The 13,637-nt window shown below is 38.9% G+C and overlaps 1 protein-coding gene across 1 annotated transcript in view; it reads right to left on the minus strand.

Moving 5' to 3' along the window:
- TMCC3 (transmembrane and coiled-coil domain family 3) overlaps nucleotides 1–13,637 on the minus strand; it is a 215,199-nt gene that overhangs the window by 121,764 nt on the left and 79,798 nt on the right. The window lies entirely within an intron of this gene.

A 13,637-nucleotide genomic window follows, 5' to 3' on the forward strand; every position in this document is an offset into this window, starting at 1 on the left:
GCTCTAAGAACCCTGTCATTCAGGGTTTTTTAAAAGGAAGTTCCAGACAGAGGTGTGTTTGATTAAATCACTGACTGTTGGTGACTGACTCAATCTCCAAGGTCCAACCAGGCTCCAGAGATGGGGTTCCTAAAAGTTTCACCTTCTGATCACATGGCTGGTTGCCCTGGCAACCAGTCCAATCCTGAAGCAATCTAGAAGCCAACCAGAGTTACCTCATTAGTATAATCTCAGGCATGGCTGAAAGGGTTTATTATGGATAACACCAGATGTTCTCTCACCCCATCACTCAGGAAATTCCAGAGGCTTTAGAATCTCTGTGTCAGGAACCTGTAACAAAGACAAATCTATTTATCATTCTTATATCGACCTATCACTGATGATGTTACCCTTCATATTACCTGGCCCAGGTAGTGTTTGCCAGGTTTCTCTACCCTAAAGTTATTTTCTTCCTTCCTTTCCTATAATCATTTTTAACATGGGGAAACTGAGGTTCAGAAGTTAAATGATTATTGCAAGGCTAAAATGTAGTATAACTGGAATTAGAACTACAAGTTTCTCGCTCCTAGTTCTGAGTCTTTTCCATTAACCCAGGAGTCAGCAACTAGGATGGTTCATAGGCCAAAACACCCTCCACCTTTTTCATAAGGTCCACAGGCTAAGCATGGTTTTTATATTTTTAAATTGTTGAAAAAGTAATAAGAAATATTTCATGAAATGAAAAACTTACATGAACTTAAACTTTCAATCACCATAAAGTTTACTAGAACACAGCTACGCTGTTTATACATTGCCTAGGTTGCTTTCATGAAACATCAGCCAAGTTGAGTAGTTGGGACAGAGATTGTGTAACCCATGAAGCTTGATGTACTGTACTTAGTATGTGACCCTTTATAGAAAATGTTTGGCAACTCTCCCTGATACCAAGATGCTAACTATACACTAGACAGCCTTTTTTTTTTTTTTTTTTGGTTAGAGTTGGATGAGAGAAGAAGAGAGGAAGAGATGCAGAGATAGGGACAGAGCAGAGGCATACATTGTTCTGGACATTAGTAATGGTGGTGAAGGGAGGTTCCTCTCACATAAAATTTGTGCAATGAGCTTAAAAGAAAAAAAAAGAGTATTCCGGAAGACCGATAGGCCAGGGGTCTTTTTAAATGCAAATACTGAGGTCTTCCTTGTAGGCATGCTGCTAAGGCATTCTTAGAATGTTTCCAAGCCCCAGCAGCTCTACTGTGCTCCAGAGAACGCCTCGCCCCGCCCAGCCTGCTCCCTCGCTCAGAGCATGACCCTCATCATTCCTATCCACAAAGGACAAACTGGCTACTTGCCCAGCTCCAAAATTGTTCTGTTTATTTCTAACTCAAGGAAATGACAGAGATGTCCCGTGATAACTGTATGCTGGGATGGTATTTTAAGTATCTGACTTGTGTTGTGTATTTATCACAGAAAAAGACTTTTGTTTTGCTCAATATCTTTTATGAAGAGTCATTTTTCTTTTTCCAAGTTCCTATTTACTGTCTATGAATTTCTTGTTAAGGCTTCTCTTTTAAAGAAGATTTTGCAAAGCAGACAAAAAACTGGCATGTTGAAGAATCAGAAAAATGGGATCGTTTTTTTTTTGGAGAGGCAAATCCAACTGTCACAAAAAGACAAAGGAAAAAGGGAGGGCCAGTTGAGGATAAGTTCATGGAGGCAGATAACAGGCAAAACAAATAATTTTAGAAAGTTCAAGGTGAAAGACATGATTGAGGCTGTGTAACCAGACTGATCTAAAGAACTCTGCATTTGACACTTGTACTTTTAAAAATGTGTCCAATTATTAGAGCAACCCTGTAAGGTTAAGAGTCTAGCTTCATTTTTCAAGTAAATTAAATGGTTCACTTAAGTTACCTCCATGAGGTCAGAGCTCCATATGTTGAATTCATCATTATACAAACACTAAGAACCATCATGCCTTGGAACACAGCAGGTGCTCAAGAAAGAATTGTTGGGAATGTCACTTGGGCAAATGATACATCCCCACATCTTCTGCCTCCAGCTATTTACATTGCTAATGGATTAATAACTAACTAACTTCAAGATGCAATGTGTGGGTTCAAGACTTGCCAGTCCAGGCATCATCAAAGGGCAGCTTTGTCACTCTGCAGGTAGAAAGCCCGGAGAAGATCTCAACATCCTATTTCTTAAGCACTTTAATTCCAATACAGAGGGTGGGTTATACAAATTGCAAAAGGCAAAGATAGAGACCACAGTATTTATAGAGGATCAGTGTGTACAGAGGAGACACACATTTTAATTATTAAATCTTAAAGCTGACTTCCAAACCTACAGATGGAATTGGCTTTACTTAGCAGTTTAGCAATAAGAAAATGAAGTGCAACATGAGAATTCCGTAGAATTCTCTAGATTAGCCTTCCATTGGAAATCATACCTGTAAAGTAGAATGCATATGAGGATGCACACAAAAGGAAAAAATCCAGCTAGCTGTCTTTTTGTTGTTTTCTCATAAAACAGTCAAACTCTCAATCATGGTATACTTCTGGTTTATTAAAACCTATTTTTGTAGTGACCAAGGGTTGTTTGAAGCTGCAATTTTCCATGCAGGAGGCATGGTTTTAAAGTAAACACCTACAAAATGCTACTCAAGAATGAGGACCCTGAGTGGACAATGGCATGGACTTACTGAGCCCCTTTTAAAAATTTCCTTTTTCCATCTCTAGAATAAAAAGGGACTTTCTGGTAATGCCATCTAACCTTGTATTTTGAAGGCATGCTGAAGATAACAAGGCATGAAATTGCTTTGCAAAAAAAATCATTTTTCTGATTCAATAAATGGTGCTGGGGTTTAGAGAAGTCTATTCAATACTTGATAGAAATTAGGGAGAGCAAAGAAAATCTTTAATGTTATTCAAGTTCATCCCAGACTGAGATATTGGTTCTGAGAGATGATTAGAAAAGAACTTGTTTGAAAAGAAAACCTGAAGAGCAGTTGATCACAAGAGAGAGACTGATTTTTATTCCCAAGAAAACAGTATATTGTCCCCACTAGGACACCCAGCTATGCAGGAATAACTAGATATATAAAGTCTAGCGTCTGCCACAGGCAAACTGGTTCCTCAGACAAAGTCACTAGCTTGACAGCAGAAGCAGCGGCATTTTTCACTAAGAAAAGGGAGCTCTAGTCCCCCGAAAGAAAAAGCAACTGTCATCAACATTGGTCAAAAGTGCAATCTTTCGCAACAATGCAGCACAGGCTTCCTCCCCCATCCTACAAGGCAGGAAACAAAACTGTATTCACACAATGAATGAATGTTTTAATAATACTCATATTATCTGATAAATGTGACATTAAAATTGTTGACTTCCCTTTGCTACAAGAAACAGGGACAAACTGAATGGACTACATGTGCAGATTTTGTTTTACATCCATCTGTCTACTATTGAATCTCAAAATTATTAAGACTAGAAAGAACCCAGAAAGGTCACTGGATGCACAACTGTATCCCCTTGCTTCCAAGTGTGGCCCTTGGATCCACAGCACTGGCATCCTCTGAGAGAATATTAGAAATGCAGCATCCTCGGGCCCACCTCAGATCCAGCAAATCAGAAACTGCTTCTGTACAAGACCCTCATGTAATCTGTATGCACAGTTGTATCTGAGTTTGAGAAGAACTCATCTAGGCTACAGAAAGATTAGTGGCATGGGTGGTGGTGGTGGCTGAGAACCAGAATGGCTTTGACTGACAGGCCAAGCCTGGGTGGCATGCTCACCCCTGGAAGAAGGCAGGGCCCTTGAACTTGTGGATTGAGAGCTAGGAAATAAATTAAGGTACTATTTATTATTAGAAGAACAGGGAATGGATGACAAGCAAGCAAACCAAAAAATGTTTCCAAGAGTGACCACTATTAAGGATGAGTCCCTGACCCAGTCAGATCAATGAGAAGTGACTCGGGGACATTTGCTGCATCTACAGAGAAGGGGAGGCTCTTTGTTGTAAGGTTATAAATAGAATATAGATAGAATATAAATCTACAACTACAACTAGGAGAGCTTAGAAAAAGTCTTGCCTGAGAACAAAGCAACCCCCAAAGACATAGGGCTGAGAAATGTGAAGAGACAAGTCCTCACAATCTCAATTGTGCCCCTGAAATACAGCCCCTAACTCTAGGGAGCCCCATTCGCACTCTTCTAATAGACTTATGCATGCACCCCAGGAAGCTGTTGAACAACATGGTAGCTCTCCCTCAAATCATCTATGCCTGAAGCACATTTTGACCCTGGACCTTTGTTACACATGCCAATAAATGTCTTGACTTTTTTTTTTTTTTTTTAATAAGGTGCTGAGGACCGAACCCAGTGCCTCAAATGTGCTAGGCAAGCAAGCACTCTATCACTGAGCCACAACCACAGCCCAATGTCTTTAACTTTTTTTTTTTCCAGCTTAAATTAGTTTGAGGTAGATTTTCTGTGACTTGCTATTGAAAGACTGCTAACATCCATAGTGTGAGCTTTCAAAACAATAATGTTCATATCCAGACTGAAATCATTTTCCTTTCAAAAACAGACTCTGATATGGCCTAGAGAGGGATGGGGACAGGGAAAAAGACCTTAGGGATATGCTCTCTTATGTACTGCTGGGCAGGTGTAAAGGAAAAAATCCTCTTGAGGAGGGCAATTTGGCAAGCTCTACTCATACTAGAAAGTACATGCCTTTTGATTGAGCAATTCCATTTGTGCCATCTGATTCTATAAATCAGCACGTGCGCTCAAAGACGCATGTTCAAGGATATACCATTAACTGTTGCTGAGATGGCAAAAGATTGTACAATCCAAACATTCAACAATTAAAACCTGGCTAAATAAGCAATGGTCCATCTAAACAATGCCATGTTCTGTTCTGTAGCTACTGAAAAAGGATATGGCAGCTCTACATGTGCTATTGTAGAACAACCCCTAAGATCATTTTTTAAAATAAATTCAACCTTTATTTATTTATTTATTTGCTTGTCTATTTATTTATTTATGTGGTGCTGAGGATCGAACCCAAGGCCTCACCCATGCTAGGGGAGTGCTCTACCACTGAGCCACAACCCCAGCCCCTCTAAGATCAATTTTAAAATAATGTGTAACAGTATGTTACTATTTGTGTCAATAAAAAGGGTATATAATTAAACAGATAAACAAATACATATGTGTGTGTGTGTGTGTGTGTGTGTGTGTGTGTGTGAATATATAATCTCTGTAGGAATAGACATAAAGTTAATACTGGTTATTTCTGGGACGTGTACAGGGTTTGGAAAGGGACTTATGTCTTTTAAATTCTGTAACTACTATATGTATCTGTTATATATTTAATGGTTGGCAGATATGGAACTTTTCCTTTCTTTTTCTTTTTGAGCTACTGGCCCATAGAAAATGAGACCTGCATATCCCAATCAAGAGGTCTAGAGATTGAGCAACCAGGAACCCCCTCTACAAATTAGGCCACAAGCTAAGCATATCACAGCCACTCAAAAATTCTTGAAAAAAACACTGAAAGAACTAAATGTAATCAGGGTTGAGCTGCAGTAGGAAGGGGAATTATTTTCCCCAGCAGCAGAGGTGCACAAAGATTCACCATGGGAACACCCATCCTGCTGTTTAGATGCTGCAGGGCAAACTGCAAGAACAGCTGCCAGCTACTGCCCATCAAGGCAATCCTATCATCAGTTCCTCCTCTAGTGTAGCCAGAGTCTTCAGGGCTTCTGGCATTCAGAATTACTGAGCCCTCCTTCAAAACAAATTTCAATTTCTTGTCTTATTCCTCTTTGACCCCCCACACTGATACATGCATACCTGGGAACACTGCACACTTCAATCACAGTTTAAATGAAGAGCATAAGGCGTGCACTGGTTCTTAAGATCTGACTCTCCTGATGGTCTAAAGGTCAGATGGTACCTGCTGTGAGTCCAGGTGACATGCAGTGGCCACTGTTACTCACTGATGATGAAACAGCAAACCCAGGAACACATCAGGGTGAACTGAGACACTCGCAGCCAAGACCACCCCCACAGTGACAGCTGATGTTGGGGGAGGCTCGAGGTCTGGCATTTGAGTCTACTATCATTTTACTGATTAAAAATGTGCAACGCAAGCATGATGATGCTATAGTTTCGTCAAGCTACACAGTTCACCTGCAAATTAACTTCACTGCACTGATTCAATTAAAAAATGCTCTAGAAGACATTTAATCCCAACTTTTGGGGTTGGAGCTCATTTTCCTCCTTTTCCCAGTGAAGTTCCTCCCCCACTGTATGTTCCACTGATTGTAACAGTAATTTTGTTTTTACATTGTAAAATTGATGAGTATCTAGGTGTGTGAATGGATGGGGTAGGGTCGGGCAGGGTGGTGTGGGGGTGAGTGGGGAAGGTGGCACATGTTGGTTACTAGAGAACCTACAACTGATTTAGATATTTTCCTTCATGCATTCTTGAAGTTTGTAATTTTCACCTTCCCAGGCTCAGACTTCTCATTTGCCCACCCTCTAGAGGGAATGAGAGAGATGGTGTCAAAGTTTCCTCCACTACTCCATCAGCACTTGGACCAAAAGCAGCAAAAGAGGAGGCGTGGCATCTAAATGATCTCCAAGTTTTGTTGCTCTCATTATATTTCATTATTCAAAATGGACTAGAGTCTACTATTTGTTACAGTTTATTGGAGGCTGAGAGAAATATGTGGTCCTTTCCATTTGAAGGATTTTAACAATTACACAGATAGTTCAGTTTAAACCACCTTGCTAGGAGACTCTCACTTAAAGCCGACTAAGAAGCAAGCCCCAAGAGGGAAGGACATTTGTGTTTTGGTGTCTGGGAAAATAGTTTTCCTTTGCTTCACTCTAAACCTTCCCCATCCTCCTCTATCCCAAAAGACATGACAGAAAGCCACAATGGGTGCCAGACGCCCCATCTGTCCAGAAATTTCTTTAAGCAGATCAGTATATGTGCAGCCACAAAAAGAATTGACCTTGTTTACTTTACATCCAGTCAGTTAGCATGGGGTTAGGTTAGACTGTATTAGGAACAGCAATCCTAGCAAAAAAATATCCTGGACAGTCAGCAACCAGGTCTGAGTCACTACACTTCCAGCAAAGGTATCAATGGAATATAGCAGGCACTCAATAAAACCAAGCTGAATGAATGAATAAAGAAAGGAACAGGACAATTCCTTTTTAAGAAACTTACTATGCCAAACCTTCACCAGCATCTAACTTTAATACAAAGAGATGAATTTTAAAGCTCTGTGACTGGAGGCTGTGTGCAAATGAGAGTAATGGCTGATAATTTCATATTCAGCATTTTCACTTCTATCTCATTTAATTCAGACAGTAATCTTATAAATAAGTTAAACAGGTATTATTGTCCTTATTTTACAGATGAGAAAACTTAAGATTCAGAGAAGTTGTAAACGTTTAACATCTTTATGTTAAACAGAGCTAGGATTCAAACTCCAATGCCTTTTTACTTTACCAGGAAGCTACAATTACTGCTGTTTAGTTTTTTTAGTATGATTTATCATCATCATCATTACTGTTATTTTGCAGTGCTGGGAATTGAACCTAGGTCCTTGCCGGAGTCCGACTGGGCAAAATAACCGGGAGGTGACAAGCAACTTGAAGGTTGAACTGGGAACTGCTTTATTGCGGGGAAACTCAGCGGGAACTGAGCAGGAACTAAAGGTAGCGGGCACCCAAGGTAGCAGGAGCTACCTTATTGCAAAACAGCAGAGGTGCATATATATATATATAAAACTGGTTACACACAGCTCGACTCAATTAGCATCATCCAGTTACGGCAATCAGCCAATAAGGAATCTCCATCAACTTAATGGCTCCCTGGTGTTGCTTCACAAACCACTCCTCCTGGCAAACTGCCAGGCGCCATCTTGACTTGATTTGCGGTCCCCAACAGGTCCTTATGCATGCTAGGCAAGCCCTCTGCCTCTGAGATATGCCCTCAGCCCCCCCCCACCCCACCCCCACCCCCACTTTTTTAAATTATTGTTTCTTTATTTAGTTTTTGGTGGGATTGAACAATTGAACTCAGGGGTACTTTACCACTGAGCTCCAACCTCAGTTCTTTCATTTTGAGAGAGTCTTGCTAAATTGCTGAGGCTAGCCTTGAATTGCAATCCTCCTGTCTCTGCCTCCCAAGTCTCAGGCATGCACCACCACATACCTGGCTCCTGCTTATTTTTAGAAACTAATGTACATGAAAATGTACTCTGAAGCACACTCCATTCTGAAATATTCCTTCATCAATGGCTGCTTCCATGTCTCCACCTACTGTTCTGTTAGGCAGACAAACCTGGGTTCTTATCCCATTTACTATCTATGTGATTTTGGACAAATTCAACTTCTCTAAACCTTTGCCTAACCTCTCTCTCTCAACCTCTCCAGGCCTTCACTTCTACATCTGTAAAATGAGAATAAAAACACCTCAGGGTTACTTTTAAAATGAAATGAGATAATGCAGGTAAAATGTTTAATATAATGTTTGACACAAAGTTGACATTCAGTGAATGACAATTTTCATTCATTATTATGATGAAATGACAGGGAGAAAAGGTAATTTGGGACTATGCGTTTGAGTTGAGGGCTACATAGCCTAATTTGTAGTAACAGGTAGTTCTTAGTTTCACACGATTCCCAGCTGAGAAAAATTAGTATCACCGAATATAAGCAATATAAAACAAGAATCTAGCAATGTATTGAGACATACATATGTATGTATATACATACATGCACACTGGGGAAACATAAACTTCAACACATTAAACTGCATGACGAATGACGAAAACTGACTTACAAAAATAATAGCCCAATGGGTTTATTGTCACCACAAATGAACACTGTGTCAGAGTAAGACTCATTTTTATATGAATCTAGACCCACTACAGGTGAAATTTTAACCCTTGAAAGCAGTAACGCACAATAAAAATGTGATCAAATTTCTTGAAGTCTGAAATTAATTCTGACACTATCATGTTTTGTATTCCTCCAAAATCGATGTTGAAACTTAATCCTCAATACAATAGTATTAAAAGGTGGGGCCTTTGAGGAAATAATTAAATAACAAGGGCTCATCCCTATGAATGGGAATAAGGCCCTTACAGAACAGGCTTCAGAGAGCTTTGCTCTTCTACTGTTTGAGTACACAGTATTCACTGCTTCTGCCTTTCTGCCACGTGGGAATACTACAAGAAGGCACTGTCTGTGAAGTATGGGCCTTTAGCAGACACTAAATCTGCCAGCCCCTCAATCTTGGACTTTTCAGCCCCCCAAAATTGTGAGAGATAAACCTCTATTATATATAAATTACCCAGAATATTTGTTATAACAGCCCAATGGACTAAGACAGCCAACTACAATATGATATCGTATCTGTTGGAAGCCCAGTGTGTTTCATATTGATACTTTGCAGTAGACCCCAGGGATATGGACAGTTGACAACAATTAACCATCTATTTTTTTCTTTAAATTGAAAGCCACTAACACAATACATCTATGAGCCAATAGATTCTTTAGTAATAATTTCATAATGAACTCAGACTCTGAGGTTGAACTGAGTTCAAATCCAGTTGGTACTGCTGCTGTCTAACTCTGTGATTTAAAGCAAATTATTTAATCTCTGTGCTTCCATTTCCTACTAAAAGGCAAATAATAAGAGCATATAATCCATAAGGACACTGTGACTATTAGATGAGATAATTGATATAGAAGTTTCAGAAAGACACTTGGCACATGATAATTAATAGCAAGTGCTACCTATCATTATTGGATCTATGCGCAGAACATGCACACTTAACAAAGGCTCAATATTCTAATCATAAACCCATCCTTCCTCAGTGCCCAACTTTCATGTTTCCACCAGCACAACTGATTATGTTGCATTCCCTGCTCCCAAGTGCCTGATACTGAACCTTGCACAGAGTAATTGCCCAAAAATATTAGACTAGAGAATGAAATGATGATGGCAATATTTTATAGTACTTTGAAAATGTCATAAAAAGTACAATATTTATTGTGTTTCTTAAAGGTTAAGGGAGAAAGAAAAGGGATTATCAGCTAGATTGTTTTTCTTCTTCACAATGGAATAAAAGAGAAAAGAACAATAGCAGAGATTAAAAGGTGCATGGAAATCAAATTGTGTCAATTTCCCAGCATGATAACAGAAAGCAGTCATCCTGGAGCCAAAGCTGGTCACCTATTCATTTACCCTTTCTTTTAAAAGGAACTGACTCTCTCACACAAATTTTCTCTCTTACCAATATACCTTAGTTACCAAGAATTCTTTTCATATAAAAATCACAAAAAAGCAATAGGAATTCAATGCTTTTTTGAAACACTGCTGTCTCAAACGTTTGGCCCACAAATAGCATGTAACAGATACTGAATTTCTACCAGGTTTTACAATTGTCTGACAGCAAGATTCTGTGGAGATTAGGGCCTGCCATGGCTTAAATGACCCTATGGTCCCACGGTGGTACCACTAAGAGGTTACTGGGTCATGACTGCTTTGCTCTCATGAATGGATTAATGAATCAATGGGTAACTGTGGGAGTGGCTTTTCTCTGAGGTGCTTGCTTGGTTCACTGTGTGATACCCTGCCTAGCCTCATGGCTCTACAGAGTCCCCATCAGCAAGAAGGCTATCACCTTATGAGGACTTCTGACCGTGGACTTTTCAGTCTCCAGAACTGTAATTTAAAATAAATAAATAAATTACCCAGTCTGTGGTATTCAGTGAGAGAAACAGCAAACAGACTAAAGGCTGATGCTTCACATGGGGAGGGAATCCTATGCTAGGAAAGAATCATAATGAGATGAGTAGGAACTTCCAAGAGCTGTAATTAAAGCTCTGGCCAAAGCTCATAGAAACACCAGGTTTCAAATACCAGGTATTCAGCCCCAAAAGCCAAAATTATTCCTTGGGGGTACAGAAGTTACACTACTATAGATTCTACTACTATTTTCCTCTGTGGGAAAAAACAGTATCAACTGTTGCAGCATAAAATCAAATGGCAAAATGTCCATGATAGATTAAAAGATAAAGTTATAGACAATATGTACAACGAGTCTATTTAATTAAGTAAAGATAAAACCAAACCCTCTCCACTATTCTCCTTTCTTTCTATAATTCATACACTGAAAACTTCCTGGAAGTATTTATCAAATCGTTAGTATTCATTACTACTGAAAAGTTAAGTGAGGGGACATTTGACTTTTATTTAATTTTTTTATCACAGAAAAAGTGAATAATGTAACGAACCTCTGAGAGCCCACTTGGCTTCCACAATTATCAGTTCAGGACCGATTTTATTTCATCTATTTGCCACTCATTCCCAGCAAATCCAAGACACCATATTATATCATCCTTAAATATTTCAATGTTAGGCTAAAAGACAAGGACTCTTTTTTGAAAACATAAAACACCCATTGTATTTAAAAAGTGTCAACAATAGGACGTTAATATTTCTAGTACAGTATCCAGTGCTTAAATTTCCAAATGCCTCAAAAATTTTTTGATAAAATGGAAAGCTTTAGGCAAATTAAATTTTACTTAGTTTAACTGACAATGATTCATAACATTGGGCAGCATTCAGAATCAGAAGAGGTTCAGTTGGCCCTAAGCTTTGCAATATGTATTAATGATGGGCAGGGAGTATTTAGAGACAGAAAATAGAACTGAGGTACAGAAAGACTTGATTTGTTAGGGCTTGCCACTGCCTTATTTGGGTATGGTCTAATCAGCTGGCAGCCTGTGTGTGACTGGCTGAAGTTTAGCTGCTGTGATTGGCTGACACTCAGCTCTCTATTACAAAATAAACTCCTAAATTTGACTTTATTCAAATCTGTTTGTAAGAAATAGAAAGTCCAGTGGTCCATTTTCAGAATACAGTGTTCAGCTTTAAATGTAAAATGACTTGGGATGTAAGAAAGGCAGGTGGAGGGAGAGCAGAATGAAAAGTTACAAGCAGTTAACCTGAGTATAAAACTTCACAGCGCCCCCACCTGGTCAACAGAGATAAACTGTGCCCAAAGGCACTCAAACCAAGGGGACTTTCCTCCCACAAGAGAACAAAGGGAGGGCTGGAGTTGTGGCTCAGTGGTAGAGCAGTTGCCAGGCATTCGTGAGGGCCTGGGTTTGATCCTCAGCGCTGAATATAAGTAAATAAAAGATCTATTAACAACTAAAACAAAACAAAACAAAACACACACACACACACACACACACACATATATATATATATAACAAGAGAGAGAGAGAGAGACAGAGAACAAAGGGAGGTGGATACAGCTAAAGGTGTGTGGGTGTGTGTGTGTGTGTGTATGTGTATATATATATATTTATATTTTTTTTTAAAATAACCCAAGAGGAGAGACAGTAAAACTTAGATGATATTGGGGAAGACTGAGCACCCCACAGTGCTCAGCCAATGAGGAAAGTGCGGGGGGATCTTGTGCTCTAGGGGATAAACACTGTTGTACTCAGTCTGTGGGTCCTTTACCACCAGACACCTAACCGTGTAAGACCATCATTAAAGTAAAGCCTCGATTTTTGCTGTAACTTGTGTCTCTTAGTTCATTCTCTGGGCTTGGAGGGTGACTGTGTTTTTCATGGTTATCTGCTAAGTTAGATTGTGATTAATTAAGTAGTGATTTAGGGCATGGAGGCAGCCTTAGGTCAAATTTAGTTGAATTTAATATTTGTTTTCTGGTTTATTTAAATAAAGATTCAAATAAGATCCATATGCAGTTATTGGTAGACAAGTTCTTTAAGTCTCTCAATCTACAGGTTCTCCTATCTTATTATTTTCGTGCAAATTGTTTGTTACATTTAAAATGTACTTATTATTAAAACTGACCACAAATATGTCTTTAAATAAGTCAGGACAAAGGAAAAATTAAATGGCTGAGAGTACAGCATTGATTTCCTTAAATAATCAAAACTAGAAAAGTAAACAGTGGTAAAAGCAGCAGCTGTTTTCAGGTAGACTTCTTCTGTTCCTCAAAAAGCAACTGAACAAGAGTGTACCAACACACTGACTTCTTTAAGAGGTAAGTTTACAAACCTAGTGAATTATCAGTACAGTAGTATGCAAAATGGCATCAGAGATGTCCTCAGAATCCCATCTGATGCAGCAAATTAGTTTACCTTTGAGTTTGTCCTGATTTTGCTCTAGTGAAGAATATCTGCTTTCCTAGACGAGTAATTTCCACAATGTGGATGCTGTGATTACATGTCCACAGTCTTTGTTATTATTTTTTATTACAAGTGTAATTCAGGTTCACTACAGACAATTTAGCAAATACAGTTAAATAATGATAAAATGAAACATGTAACCTCACCACCCATAATAACCACCATATTGATCAGTAAGGAGGCTTTGGGTTTTAAGCCAATGAAGATCTAAGTCAAACTGACTTAATAAGAAGGAGAGTTATATATTTGGAAAATTCAGAAACCTAGCAAATGGGTGATGTCACAAAATGCTGATTTTTTTTTCCATTTCTCCACTTTTTTTTTTTTTTTAGTGTTAGATCTGCTTGAAACTAGCCTTATTATAGATGCATAATAGCTACCAATCCTAGGA

This window comes from Spermophilus citellus, assembly GCF_964194105.1.
Source record: "Spermophilus citellus genome assembly, chromosome: 10".
NCBI classification, from domain to species: domain Eukaryota; kingdom Metazoa; phylum Chordata; class Mammalia; order Rodentia; family Sciuridae; genus Spermophilus; species Spermophilus citellus.